Here is a 19,231-nt window from a genome sequence, read left to right as displayed (position 1 = left end):
ATCATTCTTTGCAACTGTTGAGGTAACAGAAACATGATGAATCCCCCTGGCCTCTGGTCTCTGGGATTTGGAATCCAATATACTGTAAAGGACTCCTTTCTGAAACTGGCTGTTTCCTCCCATCCTCCGCAGACAGGAGCTGTTCCCACAAGCATCATCAAAAGTCTCGCGCACAGCTGAACTGGAGAGGTGTTCTTCGTGAGCCCCAGAGTCCTTTGCCGGTTTCTCTGCTGCACTCAGGCATTTCAAAGGCTCTTTTATAGTTTACAGAGAGCCACGGTCCAGCCTCCAGGGAGGAGCACCCTGGTCCTCATCAGAGGCAGGCTCTTTACATGTCAATCAACACATGCATTATATTCTAGCCATTTCACAGATGGGTACTCAGAGGTGCCAAGAGGTCAAGACCTTGGCCAGGCTCATTGAGGAAAAGCGCCTCAGGGTGAAAATGGAAACCAGAAACTCTGCTCCAGCCTCCGTAAATCGTGGCTGCACCCGGCCTCTGCAGAGAGAAGATGCAAGCCCTGCTAGACCCAGAGAGAAGGCAGCACCCCCACCCCCCCGAATCATCCCACATGAAAGGGACAGGCTTGGGACGACAGCCACACTTGTGGGATCTTCTCTGCCCAGCGGAGAGGGCTGAGCGCCTTTTATTAAACAGAGGACCATTCAACAATAAATATTTCTCTCGCACGGCCGGAGAAGTTACCACAATTGGCCCTTTCCCAGTCTGGCTGAGTCAGCAGGAAGTTAGCCAAGGTGCAGGAAACCTTGTGTTCTGTGGTGCTGGCGTGTTGGTATTTTTGAACTACGGAGCTGGAAAGCAAAGAGGACTGACAAACACTCTCGAACACCACCATCCTCGTGGGGCGCTGATCCTGGAGAAATGAGTCAGGGTCCTAGGGTGCCAGGAGACTCCTGAGGATAAAAGGATGGGTGTGTGAATGTCACAGGGCATTTGGGAAGAAGGGGCCCCGCTGTAGCCCTCTCAGCTACAGTTTCCTTGTCTGTAAAAGGCTGGTAGGAATGCATTTCCTCAGGGCTGCAATAAGGCTGAGATCTGCCGAGTGAGGCGGCTTTAGAAGGGAAAGCACTGGCCTTGGACTGGACCCTTCCTTTACAGTTAGGACTGCTTAGCTGAGTCCTTGGGCAAGACCCTTTCTCCTTCTGAGCCTGTGAGCTCAGTCGTGTCCGACTCTTTGTGACCCCCCTGGACTGCAGCCTGCCAGGCTCCTCTGTCCATGGAATTTTCCAGGCAAGAATACTGAAGTGGGTTGTCATTCCCTCCTCTAGGGGATCTTCCTGACTCAGGGATCAAACCAGAGTCTCCTGCAAAAGTCTCCTGCAAAAAACTCCTCCTAAAGACGAGTGCTTTACCACGGTACCACTTGGGGAGCTCTTTTCTGAGCCCACTGCTTCTTCATATAAAGGTGTCTCAACACGTCCAATATGGACCTTTAAGAGGTAGGTGCGGCAACCCACTCCAGTGGTAGTCTTGCCTGGAAAATCCCTTGGACAGAGGAACCTGGCGGGCTGCAATCCATAGGGTCGCACAGAGTCGGACACGACTGAAGTGACTTAAGCAACAGCAAGAGCAGGGACCCAAGCCGACTCATTGGAAAAGACCCTGATGCTGGGAAAGACTGAATGCAGAAGAAGATGGCAACAGAGGGTGAGATGGTTGGATGGCATCACCAATTCAAAGAATGTGCCCTTGGGCAAACTCCAGGAGATGGTGGGAGACAGGGAAGCCCCGTGTGCTGCAGTCCATGGGATTGCCAAGAGTCAGACACGACTTGGCAACCGAACAACAGGAACCCAAAGGACTGGATGAATGTGGAAGTGTCTGTGAATTGTAAAGCCCTAGAGGTACCAGGTTTGAATTTTTTTAGGTGCTGTTGTTATCGTGGCCTCTGCCTGGGGCACGTCCTCACTGAGGTCAGGCAGTGGCACATGGGATCTTGTTTATTTGTGTTAGGCTTTTAGTAGAGTCTGGGGACAGCTCCTTCATCAGGGCTTAATAAAAAAAAAAATGATTCTGTTGTTCCCTTCACATAATTAATATTCCAAATAAGAATCATGTAGTCATTTTGTGAATATTTGATTCCTCGACTCTTCAAATACCAACTCAGCTCTCAGGCTGAACTGAAAGAAGAAATAATTGTTTTTACAAGAACCCCGACGGACCCTGAACACACCCTGAGAAGAGATGACTTAGTTTGGTTGACAAGACGTGTCATGTCTGAGTCGTGGTCCCTGAAGCACCACTCAGGCCCTTTGCGGTGAACACTAAAGGTCCCAGGCCCCTGTGAGGCAGGAGGCTGGTTTCAGGGGAACCCCGTGGCAGGACTCCTGGGATTCACAGGGACATCAGTGGCAGTGGGTGAAGTGGGTGACTCACCTCCAACTCAGCCCCCAGTGGGCACCTGGGGGAAAATAGGTCCTCCCTCACCTTGGCGCAAAGGCAGTGGATTCCCCCGGGCTCAGGAAAGAGGGACAGCAGGCCCTTCTGGGCCTGACCCAGACCCTCTCTGGGTCCAGGAGATGCTCTCCTCACCTCTTGACTCCTCCTCCCAGAATCCTGCCTCCTGCGGGCCAGTCAGAGGCCAGGTACAGCACATCTATTGTGACACAGCTGGCTAGGCATGTGCCACTGGTGTGGAAGTATGCAGATGGGGAGGGAGGTGACTGGTGGCCCCCGGGCCCCTGGAGGGGACCCTTGAGCCAGTGCTCCAGGCTTTTCAGAGCTAACCTGCTGGATGGGACTCTCAGGTGACATCTGGTTCATTTCTGGGTTTGGGGATTGGGTACCCCAAGGAGAGAACCAATTCAAGGGGCAGTGAGCTCCACGTCATCTCCTGATTTGCCATTTGTGAAGCTGTGTGCCTTTGGGAGCCTCAATTTTCTGACCTGTAAAATGGGATGGTATCCTCTCAGCCCCTCCCAGACATTCACGGACACAGTTTGCTGAAATGTCAGGAGCCTTCGGTATGGAGCTATAGAAATGGTATGTGCCTGGATGTCTCTCCTGCAGTCTGAAAGGGTTGGTTCCCACTCTGCTGTACAATATTTTTTTCTGATTTAGTTGCCCATCCAAGATTACTTTTAAGGTTGGGTGATATCACAATAAAGCTCAGAATTCTGGCTCCCAGGCCCCATCTAGCAGGAGCTGAGACCCAGCTGCCTGGTGGGATGGGTGTGGGTGCTCCACAGTGCCCCAGACCCCACCCTTCCCCACTCCCACCCCTCACCTCCTGCAACAGCATCTCAGCTGGAAGCAATGGGCAAGGTCCCTGCATGGTGCCTGGCATCAGGCAGGTGTGCAAGAAGCAGCCTCTTCTCCGTCTCTGTGCAGCAGTGAGGCTGGGAGAGGATCCTCTGTTCCCAGGGAGGGGCTGGTCCAACTCTCCCCCTCTTCCTCCCCTGTGGCCGTGGTGTAGGCCGGCATCTCCTGGCCCAGAAGGACTCACAGCTCAATTCTGGATGGACGGGAGGGCAAGAGATGAGGTGGGCCCATTGCCCCTTGAATCAGTGCTCTGTTCAGGATACTCCCCAACTCAGGAATGGACCAGATGTCATGGGCCAGCCCTGAAGCCAGCCTCCTCAAGTTCCACTAGTGCGACCCATGGGTTTAGCCCTCCAGGTCCTGCCTTTGCTGAGGACCTCCCATCTCAACCTCCTCAAGTGTTCAGCATGCCTGAAACTTATGAGATAACAAAGCTCCCTGCAGGCACCTCTGAGACCTGAGGTCGGCAGAAAAGCCTTCATTAGACATTCCTTTTAGGTGTGTGGGCCCACAGGCTCTTGCCCAAGGACAGCTTGGGATGGGGGTGTGAGCAGTGCTTGGGGTCTCATCTTGAGTGGGAGGAGAGAGTGAGATTTGGAGAAAAGATTCAGGTGCCAAGGTCGGAGGGCTAACTCAGGGTTCACGCTTTCCTCATTTAAGGCGACTCTCCCTGGTGGCCTGGGCTGTTCCTCTCCACCCTCCAGTCCCTCCGTCACCCATAACTCTGCCCCAGACCAGCGTACAGCACATCCACAGTCACAAACTGGGATACTGCAGCGTCCAAAAGGGCCTCAGAGTCTGTCCAGACCACAGGGGCCTTTTAGGGGTACATGGACCAGGTGTTAAATACAGTGGAGCTGCTTACTGGGAAGGTTATCAGAAGGATTTAAAGAGAACTTAAAAAAAGGTGAAAGTCACTCAGTTGTGTCTGACTCTTTATGACCCCATGGACTGTATAGCACACCAGGCTCCTCTGTCCCTGGAACGCTCTAGGCAAGCATATTGGAGAGAGTTGCCATTCCGTTCTCCAGGGGATCTTCCTGACCCAGGGACTGAACCCTGGTCTCCTGCGTTCCAGGCAGATTCTTTATTGTCTGAGAAACCAAGGAAGGCCCAAAGAAAACTGTTAGGTCTTCTTAAAACCGTCTCAGTGAGAATGCCCCCCTGGGTCCTAGTCCTTAAACTCTGACATTTGGTAATTTTCCTAACAGGGAGAAAACACCAGTCAGTAACCTTGCTGGAATGTGACCACTTTGCTGTCTTTTAATTATATGTAATTTTGGACAACTTTTTATGGTGAATGATAGTGGTTTTCCCATTTATGATGAAACACATGATCTTTTATAAAGACATTTTCCCAAACTCTCTGTGCTGTTCACTTCAGTAGCTCAGTCATGTCTGACTCTTTGCGACCCCATGGACTATAGCATTCCAGGCTTCCCTGTCCATCACCAACTCTCAGAGCCTACTCAAATTATGTCCATCGAGTCAGTGATGCCATCCAACCATCTCATCCTCTGTTGTCCCCTTCTCCTCCTGCCTTCAATCTTTCCCAGCATCAGGGTCTTTTCAAATGAGTGAGTTCTTTGCACAGGTGGCCAAAGTATTGGAGTTTCAGCTTCAGCATCAGTCCTTCCAATGAATACCCAGGACTGATCTCCTTTAGGATGGACCGTTTGGATCTCCTTGCAGTCCAAGGAACTCTCAAGAGTCTTCTCCAACACCACAGTTCAAAAGTATCAGTTCTTTGGCGCTCAGCTTTCTTATGTGGACATGTCCAAATGCAGCCCAGAAATAGAGATGGGTGCCTGACATCCCACTCTCTAGCTCCAACCATCATCAGCCCACTCTTCCCACACTCCATTATTGAAGCAACTTCCAGCCGCCTTACACTTTATCTGGATATATTTCAGTATGTAAATTGCTTCTATGTGAGCATAGTGAAAGAACATGGCAAGTGAATCACTGCACAGAGGGTTCCAGATAAAGCAAAACCTGTGAGCAGCCTGGATGACTGGGGGTTGGGGATCCTTGTGGAGACCAGCTTCCTACTGAGTACATGAAAAACCTGCCCTTTGCCAGGCCCCTGCTCTAGCCCTGGCATAGGCTTGGCACTTGATTCTCCCTTCCATGTCCTTTTAGATCGTGCGCCTCTAGAGGGCAGGGCTGCTGTTCAGAGAGCTCTTGCATGGCATCTCTGGACCTGCTTAGGAAATGTTCCTGGAAGAACTGATGCAGGCAAGAGGAGCTAATCTTTCAGATTTCCTAACAGTGAAGTGTGGTAGGCTGAATTTTAAATGAACCCCATCACCTTTGTCCCTGGGGTCATGTCTATGAATGTGTAGGTTACATGGCAAAAGGGACCTTTGTGATGCAGTTAAAGTTGCTAATCAGTCAACCTTATCAAGATAAGGAGGTTATCCTGCATGATTAAAACCTTGGATTCTCCTGGATGGGCTCTGTGTCATCACAGGAGCCCAGAAAGAATGAGCACAGGGGGCCCAAGACAAGAAGGACTTGAGTGCTGTTGCTGCTTGGCAGATAGAAGGGGCCACGTGAGGAGAGGTGGTGGTGGCCTTTGGGAGTAGACACCAAACCCAAACCAGCACCCAGTGAGGACGTGGGGACTCAGTAACCTCGAAGAAGTGAATCCTGCTGACCACCTGAGAGGGGCTTGGAAGGGCTTCCACCCCAGGACCTGCAGGTAAGAGCCCAGCCCTGCTGTCCGCTTGGTTTTATTCTTGTGAGACCTAGAGCAGAGCATCCATCAGACTTCTGACCCACAGAACCATGTGGTAGTTAGAAGGTGCTGTTTGAAGTCACTGGGCTTGGGGTCATTTGTTACGCAGCTGCAGGAGACTAATACAGCCAGAGAGCAGATCACCTTCTATCATTCCTTGTGATGGGTAATCAAGATGCTGATGACACCCTGGAGGGGCTCAGTGCCAGGAGAGAATCCAGTTCCACCCTCACGTCATGGGCAGGGATGGAAAGGGGCCACTGTCAAGCTGAATTTTAATGTCATTGAAGAAACTTGTAAGGAAGCGATTTTTCTCGAGTTAACCCTTCATCCAAGAGCAGATAGTCCCTGGAAATGCCTGTTGATGCCACTGTCCTAGAACTCATCTCAGCGTGATCATGTCTGCTGTCCCTGGGCCACTTGGGGAGGCAGTGTGAACAGCGCTGATGGGCGTGTGAGGGCTGAGAAGGGAGAGGGGCCTGGGACCCTGCCTGGCACTGTGGGCTGGACTCACCTTTGGGTGCAAGGGAGGCATTGTAGGTGTTTAACTATGGGGCTGACATGCTCAGATTTGAGTGTTGGAAAAGATGCTGACTGTGCGTGTAGAAAGAACTAGTTAGTGGAAGTCAAGGAAAGGAGGCAGAGAGTGTAGCTAGAAGCTGCTGCAAGAGGCCCAAGGGAGACAGCGGGAAGAGGGTTGTTTAATCTGTATATTAAACAGATACCACTGTATCTGTATACTGTATAATATACATGTATATTAAACACGTACCACTCCCAGAGTTTCAGATCCTGGAGTCTTACCTCAGACCTACTGAAGTGGAATCTCTGGTTCTGGAACCAAGGAATCTGCATTAAAAAAAAACCGCAACCCAGGCTTGAGAAGATGATGATGGCTAATGGGAGATGGGGGGGTAAAGGAGCCAAGAGGTAAGGATGACACTGGCGTGCCTGCCTCAGGCATCTGGGCAGGTGTGTGGTGGGGAACTTAGAGAACTGCGGTAGTGAGGGGTGAAGCAGGTCTGGTCTGGGTTGGACCCAGCAGCAAAGGTGGGCAGGGAAGGGAGTGCAAATTTCCAAGACCTGCTAGGAGCCTCTAAGGCTCAACCAGGAAAGTGGAATGTATTTAGAAGGCTCAGGTATTTCACAACTACGGCAGGCAGTGCTGCTCTAAATTTACCAAATCAACAGCTCATTTTTGTGTTGGGTGGGTTGGAGATCTTATGACAGGAACAAGTAAGTGAAAATGCTACCGGCTGTAAACTTTATTGGCTAAATGTCTATTATGCAGCTAAAAACATCCAGTTAATAGGCGATGCCCGTCAACAGCTGGTAGCGACAGAGTCTTAGACGGTGATAACAATGACATTATGTCTCTCTCATCACCCGTAGGTTCTTCGTGTCGCCAATTACTGGCCATACGCTGACTCGTGGAGGATAAAGAGGTGATGACATTGTCATCGCTAAAATCGCTTGGAGTCCTCATCTGATTTTCCTTCAGAGGTTTCTGCCTGTGCTTGCAGGATCCCCGGGCTTCATTGGTGGGGAAAGCATTTGATTTTAGAAAATAGTTTGGTGGATAAGTTGCTAATCAAGCCAGGAAATTCCAACTGGGGCATTCACCGGAATGCCTGGGAGTGTCCAGGCATTGACTGGGAGTGTCCGCTGCATCAGGCTCTGAGATAGGGGCTGGGAATATCAAGATTTACATGACCCTGTTCTCACCCTCCAAGGGCTTACAGTCATTGAGATTTCCCTGGGGGGATCTCCAAAGTAGAGTTCTAAAGCCTTCCAGCTATGGGAGCATCTTGAGAGCAAGAGAACTGACCCCCTGGGCCACCCTGTTAGAATAGGCAGCTCTTATGTAAATACACCTGTTCTGGTGTTTGTTTAAAACTGGCCTGTTGTTTTCCTTCACTGAAGTTTTGCAACAGAGTTGAAGTCCACAGCTTTAAGGAGTTTGCTATTATCCTAAATCCGGTTGAGGTTTTGGATGGAGTGTAGGAAATTTTCACAAGAACCTGAATTTCACGTCGATTTGTGATGGATTAGCATACCAAAATTGGCTTAAAGTGCACTTAATGGATGCATTACTGCAGAAGGGATCTGTCTAACTAGAGTATTTTTAAATTTATGAAATTGAAATGCACTTCAGGTTACCAAGCAGTCTAAATTCGTCAAAGTCACAGGGCTGGGGGCAGGTCGTTGCTGGTGGCAGAGAGCTGAAGCCACGTCCACCGAAACAAATTTGAGAGCCTGTGCCCTGAAGCCCAGGGGCCCCCATCACCCCCAGGGGCGACCCTCCCCAGCACAGGAGCTCTGACTCCAGTAGCATTCTGCCCCCCCGGGCTGTCCCTGTGGAAAGAGCCTCACATTTGGGAATAAAGTGAAGGTGAACTGAACTTTATCCCAGGCTCTGCTAAAGCGTAAACTGAACATTAAGGGGGATTAGGTGATAAGTAAGTCCTCTGACAGATAAAAGGGGGGCATTCCTGGGACTTCCCTGGTGGTCTGGTGGCTAAGACTCTGTGCTCCCAGTGCAGGGGGCCGGCACGATCCCTGCTCAGGGAACTAGATCCCTCATGCCGAGACTAAGGTCCTCACGCTGCAACGAAGAGCAAAGATCCCACAGGCGGCAGCTAAGACCCGCTGCAGCCAACTTTAAAATTAACTAAATAATTAAAAATAAAAGGAGCATCCCATTCTGATAGGAGCATCTGGGGAGACCCCAAAGGCTCTGGTCTCAACGCTCCTATAGTACAGTGACCGAAAGCAACGTTGCGGCTGTTGAGTTGGGGCTTGTAATGAGCAGTGCCCATGGTCTGACCTTGTCTCCTTTCCCCCCAAGCGGTTTGTTCTCTCCGTTTTCAAGTTGTTAGGCCAGTTCTTGGAACTGCAATTCCCATCACTTCATTCCTTCAAAATGAACTTCCAACAGCCATGCCTCTTGCATCAGCGGCATTATAAGATCGCAGAGCTGCAGCTTTCAGGGTCCTTCCTCCCTCCAGGTGGGGAAACAGAGTAAGAGACGGGCTCATGGTCTTACAGACAGCGGATGGCAGAAGCAGAACCCGGGTCTCCGAGCCTCAGTATTTCCTGAGCAACCCACATGTGTGAGGCCAGGAGACGCAGCTGTCCACCTCTTTCCTCTGCTCTCACTGCGCTCACTTGATGGGTGTGCCCGTGTGAGCTTGAACTCACTGACACTAGTGCACACAGAAGGTATTGAGCGGCCTTTGGTCTTTTCCTATGTTGCTTTGTTTCGGAGCCTCAGTCTCCTCACCTGAAAAATGGGGACTCAGTAATATTGGCTCACAAGGCTATTGTGAAGATCAAATGAAATACCACAGGGGGAGCCCTTGGCAGGGTATGTCACATGGCAGGGAGCTGTAGATCCCCATTCTCAGGGGGGCATAGAGACTTAATCATCTCAGTATCTTCCACCTTCACGCCAGTGTGTAGCACAGAGCAAGCGTTCAGGGAATGTCTGCTGGATGAATGAATAAATGAGTGAGTGAATGAGTGTAATTTGGGGATCATGGCAGGTCCTTGGTCTTCCAGTTTTCTGATGTGCTTGCACTGTCTCATAGAATCTTTGCTCAACTAATATTTGTTCATGAATTCAATTAACCAATTGCAAAACAGTTCTCATGTGACTGTTACATGCAAAGCCCCTTCCGTAGCATTGATTACTGATAATAGCTGACATCCCTGAGCTCTAACGAGGGTCTAAGAATTGTGCTTAGTGTTTTTCAGTCACTGTGTCAAGAATCTTCACACCAGCCCACTGAGGGCATGTATCAGTCAGCCATTGCCACAAAAATGCTGTGTAACAAAACTCCAACATATACCTTGCAACACGCATTTTCCCCTTGTTCACGTGTTTATAGGTCAGCTGCACAGGGGAATCACTTGGCTCCAGGCTGCAAGTTGAGTGTGGGTCTGCTGCATGTGTGTTTAGTTCAGAGCCTTGATGGAAGAAGTAGCAGCTTCTCAGGATGTGTTGGTGGTGTTCTCATTAAGGATTCAAAGCACAAGAGAGCAAGCCCAGGCCTGCAACACATGCTGAGCCTCTGATTCAGCCACATTCTTCAAAATCTCATTATCTAAAGCAAATCATGTGGGTAAGTCCAAAGTCAAGGGATGGGAAAGCATGGTCCATGCACTATGACGCTGTGACAGGATATAGAAGTGTAATAACCTGCATGGGGTCAATAATTCAACTTACTACATGTAGGGGCTATTATAGGTGCCAGACGGAGGCAAAGAAAGAAATGACTTGTCCAGTGTCACTCAGCTAGTCGGTGTCAGCAGCAGGGGTTGAACTCAGACAATTTAATTCCAGAATTATGGAGGCCTAAGTGTGCATCCGGGGAAGGGACATTTGTTTTCTTAAATTGCATTTTTTTTTCACTCACTAGTTGCCAATGTGATACACTAGCCTCTATCACAGACACGTATCCATCTGTCCATCCATCCACTCACGCACATACATCTGGTATTTGGGTGTTCTCTCAGCTCTCCAGAGTAACAGACTCGAGGGCAATTCTTGGGTGATTTTTTTTTTTTTAAATTAAAGTTGAGAGGAAAAACTGCCCTCCAGTTAATCTCAGGCACGTGTATAAATACCTTTAGAAAGTCCCTGGTGGAATCTGTATCAAAGCGGCAGCATGACTATACTTAGAAACAATTTGCTCCATGTCAACCGTGATTTCTGACACTTGAATTTGAAAGTGACCTGGGTGGGCCCCAAGCCATCTATGTAACAGAGCGATGTGTTTACTTGGAAGGAGGAGAGGAAAGACGGAGGTATGTGTGGCCGTGGAATAATGTTCCACACACCCTTACAGGAGGGGATTTCCTTCTGGGTGTTTCCACAGAGCCGTCCCTGTGTTTGTTTAAACCCATTGCACACTCTGGTCTGACAGCTGCCTGGCCCAAGGCCTTCCTTGCAGACGCATGCACAGCCAACCTTCTTTAACAGCACACTGCTCCGTGTCCTCCCCCTGCAATTACTTGAGTATATAAACCTCACTGAAAGGCAGGCTTTTCTTGGGAGCTAATAAATAAACCCCAAAGCCACAACGTGTGTAAGACCTTGAAAAATGGCATCATCATCTATTGGGAATTGTGAACCCTGCAAAAAGCAGCTCATTGTATTTTCAGAAAAAGCTTTTTGTTTTAAAAATAATAATAATGAACAAAACCTACCAAGTGGAGTCTATATGGAAAAAGCAATGTCGTCTGAGATTCTAAGCCTGGTCTCTTTGCTGCATTAATCTCTCTTCGTAGATTTTATGTAAGAGGCATTATTTGCAGGAAAACAAGATACCGTTTTGAAGAATTCCCCTCTCATCCCAGCTTCACATCTGCAATTATAATCCTCTGATTGTGACCCCTGCATTAGTTGCCACGGATGCTGAGCAGAAGGTTATGACCTCAGGGTGGGCTATAGTTTCTGGGGGTGAGAGGAGCCTCGGCAATAAAAATCACGTTTCTCCAGAAAGAGGGGAAGGGTGGGGGCAAGGTACCCTCAGGATGCAACCCTCAACGGTGTGTCGGCACTGGACACGGAGAAATTTCAGCTCCACTTCTGGTTGCTCCTAGGACAAGATGCTGGACTGTGGTCAAGGGGACTCGGCCGGCAAAAGGCTATGTGACCGAAGACAAGGATCTCCCCCGCCCCCCTTCTGTCCTTTAGATCTGTTTTCTGAGAGGCTGGGCTTGAGTCTTTCAGAATTCAGAGTGTTTTCTTCAACTGGTTTATCTTCGGTGGAGAGTCTCCAGGTCGACCACGGGTGCGCCACTTCCTTGACCTCGGGCAGCCCGGTGGTTTCCTGGAGCAGCCGCGCCTGGGGCCACTGCGGCTGGGCTCGGGGTCCCGCTGAACCTTCCTTCGCTGTGAAAGCAAGCAGGCTGGGCCGAAGAGCCTGGGAGAGCCGTCTCCAGATGCAAAAATACAAGAGGGCGCAGAACCCACCAGCGCCATGGCCTTGAATATCAATGCACGGGCTGACTCCAGACCACCAAGTTCATTTAAAAAAAAAAAAAAATGTCTCTGGCAGGGTATCACTGGCAGACTTGAGGGGTTTCGGTTTGCTTTCCTTTCCGAATCACCGCAGCGCCCATGCCGTGTTGACTCGGAAGGGGAGGGGGCGGGAAGCAAACCCACCGCTCGGCGCGCACGCCTTGGTCTCACATTCCAGACCAGAGCTGATGTGTGTCCGCGCAACACGGGGCGAGGGGGCGGGTTCTCTTCAGATGTTTCATTTGCCATCCGCACGTCACTCCCAAAACTTTTCCTCCCTGCACTCGGGGAGTCAGGTTGACGCGCCCCGCATGCCGGGCTCCGGGCGCGGGGCTGGGCGCGCTCCCGCGGAGCCGCAGAGGCTGAGCTGCCCCCGCCGCCCCCGGGCTGGACTCCGGCTTCTCAGGTACAAGTTGGGTGCCAGGCGCGGCGCGGGGGCGGCCACAGGCGGCGGGTGGGTGTCTGGCTCCGAGCTCCGGCGCCCCTCCGCGTTCCGGCCGGGCAGCGCCGGGGTCGGCCCCGGCTGGGCGTAGGGAGTCCGGGCCGGCGGAGGCTGCGCGCAGCCTCACTCCCCGCGGCGCTCCCCGCGCGGTGGCGGCGGCGGCGGCGGCGGCGGCGGCGGAGGCGACGACGGCCCAGGCAGACAATGAACTTGCGAGCGCGCGCAGAGCCGAGGCAGGTTTGGGCCCCGCGACCCTCGGCCCAGCCTCACCAAGGCAATCGCAGTCTCCAGCGGAGGGCGTCCCCTCGCCGCCGATCCCGGCCACGCTCTGGGCGCCCCGCGCGCGGGGAGCCTCGCGGGAAGGGCTGCTCGGAGGCAACGGCGGCGGCGCCAAGGGCTCGCACGCCCCCCTCTCCGGCTAGGGAGAATGCGATCAGAGCTCGGGGACCGGGGACTCGGCGGCGGGGTGGTGGCGCTGCGGGCAGCTGCCTCTGGGCACGCACAGGCCAGCTGTCCAGGAGAACGGCCCCAGGAGTCGGAATGGGGGTGCGGGGGGCGCGCTCTGCAGTCGGAGGACCGACTGACCGACCGATCGGTGCTTTCTCCCTAGGAGCGCGCGTGGGGTGAAGGTGGGGGTGGGGATTCCCCAGCCATGCGCTCCGCTCCCCGGCGCACTTCGGGGAAGTTTCCAGGCGCAGCTCGGTGCAGGTTGGTATGTTTGCTATCCGCCACTCTCTCCCTGACTCGGGTTCGGGGCCACCTTCCTGCCCTGGCTCCAGCCCCTCGGCTGCCCCGGGCGGGGAGGCGTGGGGTGGGGGATCCCAGGCGCGGAAGCCCGTGGGACCGGGTTCCGGGAGGGGGACCGCGTGGGCGGGCCTGGGAGGAGACGGGGGCGCGGCGAGGCCCGGAGCGGCCTGAACTTTTGCTCCCCGCCTTCTTCCTCCCGGCCCTCCGCCCCCTGTCCCCTCCCAGCGCCCCGCCGCAGCTCCGGAGGCGGTGTGACTCGGGAGGAGCCGGCGCTTCCCGGCGGTGGCGGAGGCGGCGGCGGCGTCCCCAGCCGGCCTGGGCGCGGCGAGCCGAGCGCTGCAGGTCTGAGCAGAGCGGCGTGGCGGGGCGGCGGGGGCTGCGGGGCGACGGAACTGCGGGGAGCCTGGGTGGCATCGGCCCCTGCGCGGGGGCGACGCTGCCGATCGGGATGGAGCGCGAGTCTATTGGGTGATAGGTGCGGGTGGAGAGGACTCGGCGGCCGTGGGCTGATGGGGAACGGGTCGTGGCGCAGGTAGCCCCCTTGGAGTCCTCTTAAGATCGTGGGATGCAGGCGCCCGGGAGAAGCGAACATCGCCTTTGGGAGAATGAATGAAACGTTGTGGAAGCGCCTTTCGACTCCTCCGGGCGAACGGATTGGCCGGCGTGCGCGCGTGTGTGTTTAGGATTCGGAGCCGCCGGGGTCCTGGGCGCGGCTGCTTGACCGCCCCGTCGCGGTCCCGGCCCCACGTTGCGCGTCAGCCCTGCAGCCGGGGTCGGCCCCGAGGGGGCTGGAGCGGCGGGTACAGACTGAAGGCTGGGGCTCGGGGGCTGGTTGTTGGCAGCTGGACGTCCGCGCCTGGAGTAAGGAGGTTCAAGAAGGAGGCGATAAAGGCTGGGGCTGAGCCCAGCTTCCCCGCCCCCGGCCCCGTTTCCCCGTTCCCCGAGGTCCTTCGCTGCTTTCACGTAGGGTGCGTTGATGGCACGGAGTTTGGGGGAATGAAGTTGTATCTCTGGGAAGCCTCAGGACGCTCCGCGAAGGGATGTGGCGCGCTGTCTTGTGAGGCTGAGCCGAGAGGTTTGCAGGGCCCCAGTTCTTATCAGCTGCGGTTCTGGCAGGACATCCACCAGGTGATGGAGCAGAAAGGCAGCCCGCGGGTGCACCTCCCGGGGCGCCCGGGGGGAAACTGAGGCCTGGAGATTTGCCCCAACTTCCTCTAGAACTGCTCCCCCCCACCACACACACAGCATTTTCCATGCCCAACTTTCCTACTCCCCTTCCCCCAGTGATGCAAAATCAGGAGCCCTCCTTTCCAAAACATGGTACTTGTTAATTTTACCAACAGTATGTTGATTGAATCCGAATGTCTTAGCACACAAATCATAAAATAGCATAAAATAGCATGGTAATAAAGTGCCTTTTAACTAGGTAATTTTTAATCAAATAGGTTTTTCCTCTCTAATGCTCCTGAAAGATTGGCAGGAGAATGTCCTGCCTCCCACTGGCTGGGGGAACTGAGCCAGCAGGTGAAGCAGCTTGCCAGGCTCTCTCTCTCAGGTGCACAAGTGAGCCAGAAGTGGAGCTGCAGGGGGCTCTTCTCCCCCTCCCAGGTCCAGCTCCCTGGCCCTCTGAAGGAAATTCAGTAATGCTTTTGTGTTCTTTCTCTCCGGATGTTGCATGACTGCAATGAGCAGGGTTAATTCATCCAGGACCTTGTGTTTGGAGGCAGGATGGAGAGGCAGGTTTGTCGAGAGTGGATCCCCTGCCTGCCTTGCTTTTCTCTGACGATCAGCTGGCCAGAGTTCCCAGCACTGTCACGGTGGCTGCCGTGAGTCTCTGTGTCTCTACCTTCCTCTTCTTCTGTTGCTGTTGCCTGTGGCCAGGAGAGGGGAGGTGTTTGACTTTTCTACTGGCCCGAAGAAGAGAAGATTAATCCCAGTGTGTGGAAGAGGCAGTGTTTGCAGGAAAGTTTGGGAGAGGTTGGAAAGTGGACTTTGCTTATTTGGTGTCTGGAGAAGGTGCAGAAGAGAAGCCCCAAGTTAACCATCTGGTCCACAGGAAGCCTAGGCTCTTGGAACTGCACTAGTGGATGCTTCGGGTTAGAGCTGGGTTGTGATTAGACTGTGGGTGTCCAAGGCCACCTAGGACCTGGCTGGAGGTTGCCAGGTGCACTGGCATCCAGGTGAATCCCTGCTAGCTCCAGGGGATGGGGAGAGGTGGGGAGACTCCGGGGCTGCCCTGAGCAGGTGAGCGCATGCCCTACCCAAGAAGGCAGCTTTGACTCAGTTCTACCCAACTGGGAGAAAAATTGACAAGTCTTGTTAATATTCAAGATAATTCTCAAGCCTGAACATTTAAGTGTGGGCTCAAATTCTACAGGGAGAGGAGAGGATTGGGAGTGGATGCTCTGCCAAGAAGTCTGAAGCTTGACATCTGGTCCTGAGTTTGCGTATTGGGAAGGGTGTTCCACCATCAGAGAGGTGTGACACGTGATAAGGATATGGAGACCACCGCCCCAGGCCGAGGGACTAAGAATTGAGGACGCCCTCTGTGCCTATGGCCAAGTGCCAACCTTCGTGTGCTGTATGTCATGCGTCCATTCAATAGCTATCTGACGAACTCCTGTCTCAGTTGGTAAAGAGTTTGCCTGCAGTGCAGGAGACCTGGGTTCGATCCCTGGGTCAGGAAGATCCCTTGGAGGAGGAAATGGCAACCCACTACAGTATTCTTGTCTGGAGAATTCCATGGACAGAGGAGCTTGGTGGCCTACAGACCATGGGGTCACAGAGAGTCAGACACGGCTGAGGAACTAACACTTTCACTTGCTATATGGAAAGAGGCACTCTGTATAAAACTTTTCATATCACTTCGTTATCCAATAGTACATGCCAACACAGGGAGAAGAAAGAGTTCCTGCCCTTCTAGGAAGGGAGCAGGCAAAGATGTCTGTGCCCCGTGGACAGTTGAGCAGTGAGCCGCATTAAGAGCTGGGAGAATAAGGCCGGGAAAAAGACCAGTAAAGGGTGGGTGGCCTGGGAGGAGTCTCTTCTTACTGATGTGGGAATTGAGGCTCGGAGTAGTGAGCCCAAGTCACAGAGCCCAGAAGCGGGACAATAGCCCAGGTCTCCGATGCTCTGGCTCCTGGGCCGGCTCTTACAGCCCTCCCTGCCGGGCTGGAGCCTCTTGGAAGCTCCCAGATGAGTGGACGCTCCCTGTGCTGGGCAGTTCTTGCTTCCTGCACCCTGGATCCCAAGGCTGTCCTGGCCCCCAGGCGTCAGCAGTTCCAGGATTACGGAGGTGCTGTTTGGAACCTGTTTTGTGAGAGAGGAGTTTCCTTGACCTGTGAATGAAAGCAGAAACTGTCTAGAAACGTAGCTGGCCTGGGAGTGTCTCTGTGTGAGCACGCCATCACCAGGCATCTCTTGAGCAGCACGTGATGTAGAAGTGATGCTTTCAGTCATCAGCTGGTGAGGACGGTGCGTCACCTGAAAGTGGGGCTACTCGGGACGGTGGCTGACTTCCGCCCTAACTGTGCTGCTTTGCTGCGGATTCAGAGCCTGTCTGCTCACTTAGCTGACAACGTCTCGGGGGACTGTTCTGACTTGCAGGGTGTTTCTTTATTGTTCTCAGTTGCTGGGGTCTGATTTCCTTCCTGAGAGGCTCCTCCGTTAAAATGAAGTGCTAGGACGGGATGATTTATGTGTAGACCTGGGTCTTCATAGCGTGAGATGAAGCACAGAGGTGGCTGTTATCTAGTGTGTGCATCCAGTGTCCACATCTAGGAAGAAAAGTAAAGGGTCTGTGTTGATTCGGGCCAATACAGAATATTTTTCAAGTGTGGGCATTGGGGAGGAAGACATTTGGTCCTAACAGCCGTCCTTTGCTGGGTCCTTACTGGTTCCCAGCTTGCCCTGTGCCAGCTTGGTCAGACAGGTGTCTCGCTTTGTCTCAATCAGAGGGCGGGGAGGCTGTTGGAGACCACAGGGCCCAATCATCTAGCCCTCGGGATGTGCAAGAGGTCGGATCACAGAACGGGAGTGGAGGAAGGAGGGACGTGGGGTGGGGGTGGGGAAAAGCAGTCATGGCTCTCGAAGGGGAAGGCGGTGATGAATCAGCAAGTGGGGTGGGGGGGTGGCAGAGGAAAGCAGGTTCTCGGTCTCTGTTGATTTCGAAAGGGATGCAGAGGAAACGCGAGCAGCCTGTTTCATCAGCGCCAGCCATATGCGACATTTATGTCTTCCTCCAGGTGCAAGCCCAGGGCCAGGTGCGTGGGGGCCACGAGGCAGAGCTTGGAGTAGTGGGCCAGGCAGAACTTGACGAGTCAGGTTACATATCACTGCCCAGAGTGCCGCAGTTGCTAGGTTAGCGCGGCTCTGAGATTGGAGTGGCCTGGGGCCGCTTCACCCCTGGCCTGAGAGCTGGGGCCTGAGAGCTGAGCCAGGTTTCATTCACTCTGTTGTGTCCCGCTCTTTGCGGCCCCATGGACTGTAGCCCGCCAGGCTCCCCTGTCCAAGAGATTCTCCGGGCAAGAATACTGGAGTGGGTTGCCATGCCCTTCTCCAGGGGATCTTCCCCACCCAGGGACTGAACCTGGGTCTCCTGAGTCTCCGGCGTTGCAGGTGGATTCTTTACCATCTGAGCCACCAGGGAAGTCCTACAGAGGACACTTAATGCGGGCTTGGAGTGGTACCTAGCATACAGTAAGTGCTTAATATACGTCAGCTCCAGAGCTCATTACAGCGGATGGGAGAATGTCTCTTGAGCTCCTTGAAATTGCTTGTCCAGTTATTTTATTTTATTTTTTTAATGTAGCTGTGTATGTTTCCTGGTGGAGGAGGGGAGCATGACTTCTAGCATATTCTACCTCAGAGAGCTTCTCTGACACCCCAGGACGCCTTGGCTTCTAGTCAGGCTGATTGCTTCATCTCTCTGGGCAAAGAGAGGGCTGCATCCACAGCCGCCCTCTGAGATGCTTCCAGCGGACACCGCGGGCAGGCGGTCGGGCGGTTTGGCTGTGCTCCTGTGTACTGGTGAGTAAGTCGGGGGCAGATCAGGGGATGTACTGGGTAGGCCGGCTTTCGAATGCTGCATTCCTGAGCCCCACTCCAAGCTTCAGAGTGTTCTGAGCGGGTGTGCGGGGGCCTTCTTGCCCGGGCAGGCTTGTCCTGACACCTATGCTATATTTCTAGAATTTGTCTGGGTCCAGGCCTTCCGGGTCTCTGAAGCAAGAGAGGCTGGCAGATCCTCAAAAGCATAGAGTGTCATTATAATGGAAACCTGGACCCTTTCCAGAACTGTGCTTGTGATTAAAATATTGAGACAGGCCGCCTCGTCATCCAGGTGCCTGGAAAATACCCCAACACAGGCACATAATTAGATTACAGGGCTATGCTGTGCTCAATCACCTCAGTTGTGTCCGACTCTGTGAGACCCCATGGACTGTAGCCCACCGGGCTCCTCTCTCCATGGGGTTCTCCAGGCAAGAGTACTGGAGTGGGTTGCCATGCCCTCCTCCTCGGGACCTTCCCCACCCAGGGAGCGAACGCACATCTCTCACGTCTCCTGCATTGGCAGGCCAGTTCTTTACCACTAGCGCCACCTTGCTGTTCAGTTGCTCAGTCGTGTCCCACTCTTTGAGACCCCGTGGACTGTAGCATGCCAAGCTTCCCCGCCCTTCACCACCTGGGCAGGTGCAATTATTTTTTCCTATGACGGGCAAGAACCTGGTGGTTTCACATCTTCTCTTGAAATGGAATATGTGCCTGCTGACCCTTTTTTGCTCCCTGTGGTTGAGAAGATATTGGTGTGACCTCGGAGGAGGGGGAGAGGCCTCGGGAGATGGCGGGTCTCTTTCTCCCAGGACGGCCCTGGATGTGGGGAAAGTTCTGACTTGCTCTGCTTGCCCTTGTAGGGAGCTGCCCTGAGGGGGCTGGGGGCCCATAGCGCATTTGCTGTGAAGCTGAAAGGTGCATTTTAGAGTCTGAGAGGCCTGT

The 19,231-nt window shown here is 53.4% G+C and overlaps 1 protein-coding gene and 2 long non-coding RNA genes across 6 annotated transcripts in view; 2 read left to right on the top strand and 1 right to left on the bottom strand.

Annotated features, from left to right (window-relative positions):
- Positions 1-613: 613 nt before the first annotated feature.
- LOC139035907 (uncharacterized) lies at positions 614-2,554 on the bottom strand. The gene is made up of 2 exons (XR_011488558.1): positions 2,399-2,554; positions 614-915 (listed from the first exon to the last, which is right to left on the bottom strand). It is a non-coding gene; the product is annotated as an uncharacterized lncRNA (long non-coding RNA).
- A 1,771-nt stretch (positions 2,555-4,325) lies between these two features.
- Positions 4,326-12,039, top strand: LOC110123023 (uncharacterized). The gene is made up of 3 exons (XR_002309411.2): positions 4,326-5,987; positions 9,914-10,147; positions 11,631-12,039. It is a non-coding gene; the product is annotated as an uncharacterized lncRNA (long non-coding RNA).
- A 243-nt stretch (positions 12,040-12,282) lies between these two features.
- Positions 12,283-19,231, top strand: part of CHST15 (carbohydrate sulfotransferase 15) — a 77,456-nt gene continuing 70,507 nt past the window's right edge. Inside the window, exon 1 of one of the 4 annotated variants that reach the window (XM_020870703.2) lies at positions 12,283-12,457. The gene's annotated coding sequence lies outside the window, so the exon portion shown is untranslated. Of the gene's footprint in view, positions 12,458-12,631; positions 12,727-13,100; positions 13,202-13,477; positions 13,583-19,231 lie in introns of those variants that run through there. The other 3 variants (XM_070470379.1, XM_020870700.2, XM_020870699.2) reach the window with 3 other exon arrangements.

This window comes from Odocoileus virginianus, chromosome 7, assembly GCF_023699985.2.
Source record: "Odocoileus virginianus isolate 20LAN1187 ecotype Illinois chromosome 7, Ovbor_1.2, whole genome shotgun sequence".
In the NCBI taxonomy this organism is placed as follows: domain Eukaryota; kingdom Metazoa; phylum Chordata; class Mammalia; order Artiodactyla; family Cervidae; genus Odocoileus; species Odocoileus virginianus.
Note: the sequence above shows the minus strand (reverse complement) of the source record. Positions and strands in the feature narration are given on the sequence as shown.